Source organism: Sorex fumeus, unplaced genomic scaffold (genome assembly GCF_029834395.1).
Source record: "Sorex fumeus unplaced genomic scaffold, SorFum_2.1 ptg000026l, whole genome shotgun sequence".
In the NCBI taxonomy this organism is placed as follows: Eukaryota; Metazoa; Chordata; class Mammalia; order Eulipotyphla; family Soricidae; genus Sorex; species Sorex fumeus.
Genome location: NW_026606083.1, coordinates 17,100,743 through 17,110,045, shown reverse-complemented (window position 1 = coordinate 17,110,045; position 9,303 = coordinate 17,100,743). Strand labels below are relative to the sequence as shown.

The window sequence follows — 9,303 nt, the reverse complement described above, 5'->3', positions numbered from 1 at the left end:
CTATGAAAGTCAAATGTATTCATATAAATAGTTACAAGGAACTCTAACTGAAATTAAAATTTATTTGAATATTATAAACAATAAAGTTCTTAGAGATGAAATTAACAAAAGTTGTTCAAGATTGCTTTACTGAAAAGAATGAACTAGTGCTATTCCTGAAATGAAAAGAAAATGAGTATTGTTAAGGCATCAATTGTTCCTCATTTCTTATTCTAGTTATAGAATCAATACAATAGAAATACAGCATTTTAGAAAGGAAATTGACAAGCTGATTCTAAAATTTATGTGGACAGCCTGAAGAGAAAGTAAACCTGCCTCTGCGTGTGTGTGTTTAGATCCAGCTGTCCATGTTGATCAAACTCCTCTCCCTGCTCTATGTTCTTGAAGCACATGTATACTGCTCACTGCACACTCCACAGCGACTGGGATGGTTCCTGACTTAGGTCAAATGTGGTCACATAAATAGTTACAAATAACTCTCTAACTGAAATTAAAATTTATTTGAATAATGTAAACAATAAAGTTCTTAGAGATGAAATTAACAAAAGTTGTTCGAGATTGCTTTACTGAAAAGAATGAACTAGTGCTATTCCCGAAATGAAAAGAAAATGAGTATTGTTAAGGCATCAGCTCTGAGGACTGAGTTGATCTAGTCATATGCCTCCTCCTAAAAGCCCCCAGCATATTCCAAGTGAAAATCGAATGAATGGAGGGGAAGCTGGAAGGATATGGGGCCAGTAGAAAGCAACAAGGTGAGAAGGGGGCTAAAGTTAAAAAAAAATACCAACTTTCTACCCAGTTAGAATTTTCAGTTTCAGGGGGAGCTTGTGAGTCCTGGTTATTTGGTTGGCAGTCTCCCTGCACAAGGGCTTGTAGATGGTAGGAACATCGTTTGCTGATGAATTGTTCTCTTTCCCACTTAATAGTGGGTTCTAAATATGCGATTGTTCTTTTTCCAAATAGAGCTGGGTCATTTCCTTTCCTACACTGTTTCTCATAAAGGAGTTTTGGTCTGGGCAAATAGCTCAACATCAGAGCAATGGAGCACATGTTTTACATGCATCAAGTCCTGGAACCAAAAAATAAAAAATAAAAAAGCAAGATTCTCTCCCCAGCCCCTAACCCCGTACTCACACAGCTACAATGATCAACTTCAAGCATATAACTGTTTAACTGTTAACACTATGGTCTTGTCCTTATTTTGGGCTTGCTTTTTAAATCAGTGATTGGCTCAGCATTGTAAAGTAATGGTTGGGCAAAACCTTGCTACCTCAGGCGCTGTCCTGTTGCTTCACCATGTGTGATGTTTACAAATTATATTCTGACTTCCATGCCTGACTACTTTTTATATGCTTGTCCAGATTCATTATCTGCTCTCTTCTCTCCTGGGATAGCTGGATTATTCAAACAATGTCAGCTGGCGCCTTTGGCCTCTGACTTCTAGTTGGCACTGGCTAATGGGGAGCAGTGACTGGAGGCTGGGGGGAGAAGAATGGGGCTGAGCAAGTTCTCATGCTTATCTACAAGCACAGTCACACCCTGGGCTGTGTTCTAGAGCAAGTGCAGAGCTCTTGAGTGTGGTCCTCCCTGCCTGCGTATGCAAGACTCCCCTTTCTTTTCTCTCCTTTAAGGAATTTTTTTTTATTACTACAATGTCTGATGCCCCCTGTAAAATACCTTTGTTTTAAAAGTCTGCCCAAAGTTTCATGCTTCTCTAGAAACCCAGAGTGGGAGTCATAGTTTTTGTGACAGGGTTCTTGATGGATACATTCTTTTCATCAGGAAGCTGACAGTCTCCATTCTGATTCCCCAATGACTTCTGCCATCACTTAGTTGAAACCATCTTTATTTTCTGTCTCCCAGCCGTTCTTTCTCTGTTCCTCAACAAGGGGCCATTTTCTGTGAATAGTAGTCCCCTCTTAGACATTCATATTTTATTTATTTAAAATTTATTTCTTTATTTTTTATTGATTCACCCTGAGATACAGTAACAAAGTTTTCACATTTGAGTTTTGATCATACAGGCATTCAGCACCCATCCCTTCACCAGTGCACATTAGCCACCACCAAAATCCCTAGTATTCCTTCCCTATTTCCATTCCAGACCTCCCCTGCCTGTGTGGCAGAAAATTTGCTCAATACTCTCTTTCTCTACTTAAGTTACCTTCCTTATTTCGAGACCAGACCTACCACCATTCATACCTGTCGAAAAGGCAATGCTAGGAATGTGTTTTGTATTGTTTGTTATGAATGCAATGTAATGTCACATGGCCACAAGAGCGGCCGACACTCTAGGAATTCTAAAATTTTTATAATTAGGGTCTGAAGAGAAAGTTGCAGAAAGTTGCTTGGGCCCTAGGTTTGTTTGTGTGTCTCTGGATCCTGGCTGTGTGGGAGCTTAAAGTAGATGGTGGTCGGGTGTGGCATTATCTCAGAGTCCCATTGGGGTGAGAGGAAGGAGGAGTGCTGGCTCCTCCGCTGTCCTGTGAGGCCTGGCATTTGGCGCCTCCACCACTCATACCTGGAGCTTATTGCTGACTTCTAGAAAATGGTGGGGTAGTAAGAGTTACTAGGGGGTAGGTGGAGGGACAGCACCTACCCCCATCTGGAGCAGCCCAGTGGAAACGGCCTACTGCAAAGTCCAGGGCCATCTCTCCAGCAAGTTGCTCAGGTCTGAGGTTCATTTGTGTGTGTCTGGATCCTGGCCGGGTGGGAGCTTACGTAGATGGTGGCAGGATGTGGTATCATCTCAGAGTCCCATTGGGGAAGGGTGAAGGAGGAAGGCATTCATATTTTAAAGTTAAAATAAAATATGAAAGACAAAACATTTAAGAGAATGTAAAACTTGCTAGAAATAATTTGAATTTCACAGAAAATAAGAGTACAGGGTTTTATTTATTTAATTTGTTGTTGTTGTTGTTGTTGTATAGTCTTGGTAGTGCTCAGGGGTAACTTCTGACTTTGCACTCAGGAATTATTCCTTGCAGTGCTCAGGGGACCATATGAGGTGCTGGGGATCAAACCTGTATCAGTTGTGTGCAAGGCAAGTGCCTTACTATTGATCCATCTTTCCAGCCCCAAGATTGCAGACTTTTTTGGCCCATATTTTCTGTTTTAAATTCTTTGGCAAATAATAATGGCAGTTAATTATAAAATATTCATTGGGGATCCATAAACATTAGCTTCATGAATGATTACATTTTTAGGATGTCTTATGAAAGAATGTGTGATTACAAATATGTCATTGAAAGCATCCAGTTTGGTTTCCTTGTTGATCATTGCCATGGCATCAATGTATTGAAGTGTAAAGTAAGTAAAGTGTAAGTAAAACTGTGGTCAACAGATTTTGTGGCCATGGATTCTTCAGAAATATGTTATAGAGCATAACTTATTCAAGTTTTATCTGTGCTGAAAAGTGTCTTAACAATGAAATTTAGATTAATGCCAATAATCTTAGCATCCTATAAATGGGCATGAAGAAAAGAAAAAAAATCCTTTCTGCCCAAGACCTTCACACCAGAGAACCATCATTTTATTCTGCTCATATTATTTGTTCAGTATTTAGAGAAGACTACTGGAAACAGCTTCACAGTTTCTGGGAGTGCAGTTGGGAAGATTTGGTGGCTGGTGACCTAGAAACATCTGAAGGGTCATTTTCTCACAAGCCTGGTGATGTTGCTGTCTGCTGGGTTCTTGGCTGGGGCTCTGGGTCAGAATATCTAAATGCTGATTCTCCATGTGGCAGTTTCACAATATATCTCAGGGTTTCAACATCGAATATCCCCAGAGAACCCAGCAGAAGCTGCAATCATCTCTTATGATCTTCAAGGTCACATTGCTCTTTTTATTTAATTTTATTTTATAACTTTATTATGTTCTCAGTTTAGTTCTCATCCACTTTGACCATCTCTAGATTTTTGAAAGTGGTGACGGGCACTTAGATGACCAATGTACCAAGTTTGTTTGGTGAAACTTCATCTTCATTACGCTTTCTGCAAAAATGGACACAACTTTGGTATAGCAGCCCATATTCCTTTGTCCTAGAGAGCTTTGTTATGCCTGGTGCCAATGACCACATCTGGGGGAGCCTCCTTCATGGCAAACTTCTGGATCTCTGAGTGCCCAAGGTGCACACGTTTTTTGTTTTTTGTGCACACTTCTTGAAAGCTACTCTATGGATGTGTTTGTGGATGCCGATGATGTATTCTCAGGTCACAACCTCATTGTAGGCAGAGCGGCTCTTCTGTTTTCAGCCTTCTTTGCAGGAACCATTCTGCTGGGCCCAAGAGAGAAAGGAAGTGCAAGGTCATATTGTTACCATTACCCAGCTTGAGGGTGAGATGATACCAATTCCCTTGATCTCTCAATAGAAGAACTGTCAAAGCTGCTTTGAAAAGGGGAGCATGCCTTTTAGCCATTTGGATTTCTTCTTTGAGAAAGTTTCTGTTCATTTCATCACCCCATTTTTTGATGGGGTTGGATGTTTTCTTCTTGTGGAGTTCAACCAGTGCTTTGTATATCCTTACCCCTTATCGGATGGGTATTGGGTGAATATCCTTTCCCATTATGTAGATTGTCTTTGTATTTTGGTCACTGCACCTTTTGTGGTGCAGAAACTTTTTAGTTTAATATAGTCCCATTTGTTTATCTCTGTTTCCACTTGGTTGGTCGGTGGCATGTCATTTTTGAAGAAACCTAAATATCATGGGGGGTTTTGCCGACCTTGTTTCAATGTACCTTATGGATTCTGGTCTGATGTTGAGGTCTTTAATCCATTTTGATCTGACTTTTGCGCATGATGTTAAGTTGAGGTCTAAGCCCATTTTTTTTGCAAGTGGTTGTCCAGTTATGCCAGCACAATTTGTTAAAGAGGCTTTCCTTGCTCCACTTCACATTTCTTGCTCCCTTATCAAAGATTAGATGTTCATACATATGGGGTTGTGTGTAGGGATACTCCACCCTATGCCATTGGTCTGCAGCTCTGCCTTTGTTTCAGTACCATGCTGTTTTAATTGTTACCACTTTGTAGTAGAGTTTGAGGTTGGGGAAGGTGATGCCTCCCATCATTTTTTCCCCAAGAATTTCTTTAGCTATTTGTGAGCGTTTGTTGTTCCAAATGAATTTTAGGAGTGCTTGATCCATTTCTTTGAAGAATTTCATGGGTGTCCTTATAGGGATCGCATTGAATCTCTATAGATCCCTGGGGAGTATTGCCATTTTGACAATGTTAATTCTTCCTACCCATGATCAGGGGATATGTTTCCATTTCCTCTTTTTTCCCCTCATTTCCATTTCCTCTTTTATTTCGTGGAGTAGCGTTTTGTAGTTTTCTTTGTAAAGGTCCTTTACCTTCTTAGGTTGATTTTGAGGTACTTGATTTTCTGGGACACGTTGTGAATGGGATTGCTTTTTAAATGTCTCTTTCTTCTGTCTCATTATTTGCATATAGTAAGGTCATGGATTTTTGGGTACTGATTTAATAGCCTGTGACTTTACTGTACTAGTCTATTGTTTCTAGGAGTTTCTTGGTAGAGGCTATAGGATTCTCTAGATAAAGGAACATGAGAAAATGGTCTATATCACTACATAAGGGAAATGCAGATCAAAACAACAATGAGATATCATCTCACACCACAGAGACTGGCCCACATCCAAAAGAACAAAAGCAACCAGTGTTGGTGCGGATGTGGCGAGAAAGGGACCCTCCTTCACTGCTGGTGGGAATGCTGACTGGTTTAGCCCTTTTGGAAAACAGTATGGACGATTCTCCAAAAATTAGAAATTGAGTTCCCATTTGACCCAGCAATACCACTCCTGGGAATTTATCCTAGAGAGGCAAAAAAGTATAGTCGAAATGACATCTGCACTTGTATGTTCATTGCTGCACTATTCGCAATAGCCAAAATCTGGAAAAAAAAAAAAAACTCGAATGCCTGAGAACAGATGACTGGTTAAAGAAACTTTGGTACATCTACACAATGGAATACTATGCAGCAGTTAGAAAGGATGAAGTCATGAAATTTGCAAACAAGTGGTTCTACATAGAAAGTATTGTGCTAAGTGAAATGAGTCAGAAAGAGAGGGACAGACATAGCAAGACTGCACTCATCTGGGAAACATAAAGTAAAATAATGGGAGAGAAACACCCAAGAATAGTTTAGATAAGTACCAGGAGGTCTACTCCATGGCTTGGAAGCTGGCAGCACATGCTGGGGGAAAAGGCAGCTCAGATAGAGAAGGGAACACCAAGCAAAGGGTGTTTGGAGGACTCGCTCAGGATGTGAAACACATTCTGAAAGTAGACTATAGGCTGAACACGATGGCCACTCAATACCTCTATTGCAAACCACAACATCCTAAAGGAAAGAGTGAGAAAAAGGGAATGCCCTGCCATAGAGGAGGGGCGGGGTGTGGGGGGTAGGGGGTGCATGGAAGGGCTACTGGGTTCATTGGTGGTGGAGAATGGGCACTGGTGGAGGGATGGTTACTTGATCATTGTATAACTGAAAACCAAACGCAAAAATATGTAAGCCCACAACTGTACCTCATGGTGTTTCACTAATAAAAAAAAAGAGGGCAACATGCACGGGAGACCTCAAGCATATCGTATCTTTGGTAAACACAAAGTGCCACTTTTCTACCTTATGTGAAGGATGTTTCCTAGGTCCAATCTCTGTGCCGTATGCTTTCCCCGATGGTCTTATGCCATGGTCCGGCAGCTTCTCTACATTTTAGGGTGTGTGATTAGCTAAGCATTCCAAACCTCATATATTGAAAGAAGACCTTTATTTTCATTTTCCTCTAACTCCTTTTTAAAAGACAGCACGGACAATTTTATGTACTCTGTGGATATTAACTTCACCTTGAAAATAAAATAGAAGAAACAAAATAGTCTTTTAGAAAGATGAATAAAGAGGCCCTTTGAATTATGAAAATTGACCCATAAAAGAAATATGCAAGATATGCAAAAGTTATAAAATGGATCCATACAAGAAATATGTAAGATATTGAACATGCAAGATTAGTAAACAAAAAAATGCTCAGGTCTAAATATTTTTGTAGCTTTGGTGAAGCAATTAAAACGCAATAAAATGGACAATATATAAATACCAGTGTTATTTAGGAAATAATGTGGTGCTGATGGTCAAACTGGGGGTTCATGCCGGCAAAGCATGTTTTCCAGATTTCTCCAGATGGCTCTCCAGTCCAAATGCATATGTTCACATATCCGGTTTGTTATTTTAAAGCAAATATCACATGCAAGAACATCACTTCAATCAAGATAATGAACATATTTGTCAACCTCCCACGTGCCTCCTCTTCCTCTGCTGCCTTGCCCACAAATTTCCCAGCCATTACCTTTATGCTGTTTGTTATCTTAGAGCTCTATAGGAATGGACTCATGTGGTCTGTATTGATCTGTTATCTATGGATGGACACTGCAGTTTCCTATCTCTGATGATGAAAATAAAGCTGCTTTGAAGATTTATGTACATATATTTGTAAGGGCACAGATTTTTCATTTCTCTTGAATGAATATCTAGTTGTGCAAAGACCACAACATATGGTAAGTAGATGACTAGCTGTTTTTATTTATTTATTTATTTATTTATTGGCTTTTTGGGTCACACCCAGCGATGAACAGAGGTTACTCCTGGTTCATGCACTCAGGAATTATTCCTGGCAGTGCTTGGGTGACCATATGGGATGCTGGGAATTGAACCTGGGTTGACTGCATGCAAGGCGTGCAAGGACCTACCTGCTGTGCTATTGCTGCAGCCCCAGATGACTATCTTTGAAGAAATTGTCAAACTGTTTTCTAAAGTAGTTGTTCCATTTTACTTTCCTCTCAGCACTGTTTGACAGTTCCCTTTTCTCAACTTGTGGTATGCACACATTTATTTAAGCTGTCCTAATAGGCGTGTATGGTTTTAATGTTTATTTCCAACAGTGACTAACATGTTCAGCATTTTTTCATGTGCTTATTTTCTAGCTATATATTTCCTTTGGATCAATTTAAAGCATTTTCAAAATTGGGTTATTTTCTTACTGCTGAGTTTTAAGAATTTTTGGTGTGATTCTCTGCTATAAAATCTACCTTGGTTGTTATTACTAGAGCCATGACAGGTTTTATATTTTTTTAATTTATTTTTTTAACACAACGAATGCTACCACTTATTTCTTTTTTCCTTTCCTTTGTTTTGTTTTTGTTTTTGTTTTGAGCTAACAGAGCTGTACTCAGGGCCCTGTGCTCAGGGACCACTCCCAGCATTGCTTAGGAAGTCACATGTGGTACTCAGTTTGAACTAAGATCAGTTGCATGCAAGGCAAGTCTCAATCCTTAGACTATCTCAACCCTTATACTATCTCTCCAGCTCCAAAATAGATGTTACTCTTTCATTCTTCATATTTTAACAAGTTTTTAAAATTTGTAATAATCTACTGTGTAAAGCATTCATTTAGTGATTGTTAGTATATTCACAAAGTTGTACAAATGCTGCCTAATTCCGTAAGTTTCACACCATCTCCCCCCAGAATAGTTTTTTTCTCTTATTAGTTTTTATGTTCCATTCATTCTCTCCTTATAGACACTCAGTTCTTAGCAAACACTTCCCTATCCTTTTCCTGTATAGTCACCTCTTATGAACATTTTGTATAAGAAAAGTTAAATAATAATTAGGTAATTTTTGTCTAGCCCCTTTCACTGTCACTGTCACTGTCCTCCCATTGTTCATAGATTTGCTTGAGCGGGTCCAATAACATTGTGAGACTTGTTACTGTGTTTGGCATATCGAATGCATCATGGGTAGCTTGCCAGGCTTTGCTGTGTGGGCGATATACTCTTGGTAGTTTGCTAGACTCTCCAAGAGGGGAGCTTTTCATAATTTTAAAGTCCATTCAAATTGTAGCTTGGTTCTTCTTTCCTTTCTATGACTGAATTAATATAGCATTATAGGGTTATATGCTGACTGGTCGTATCTTTTTGGAGAAATATCGATTTAAATGTGTTAATTAGAATCTCTGTCTAACATTTTAAATTTTTTAATAAATTTTGAATTAGGATACTTCTTTCTGTCTTCCTGGAAAAGTGTATTATCAGATATGTTATTAAAGAAAACTTTTTTGCCATACTACATATTGTCCTTTTATTTCCTTGGTAATGTTCTTTGAAGCACAAAACATTTTAATTTAGAAAGATCCAATTTATATTTCTTTTTCTGCCATTTACATTTTTGGTATTGTCTCAAAGAAAATAAAAACTTATACATCCAAAGATTGTCTGTAGAAGAGATTTGTATCTGT

The 9,303-nt window shown here is 39.0% G+C and overlaps 1 pseudogene; it reads right to left on the bottom strand.

Moving 5' to 3' along the window:
• Positions 1-3,883: 3,883 nt before the first annotated feature.
• On the bottom strand, positions 3,884-4,296 carry LOC130024063 (60S ribosomal protein L31-like; annotated as a pseudogene).
• Positions 4,297-9,303: the final 5,007 nt, after the last annotated feature.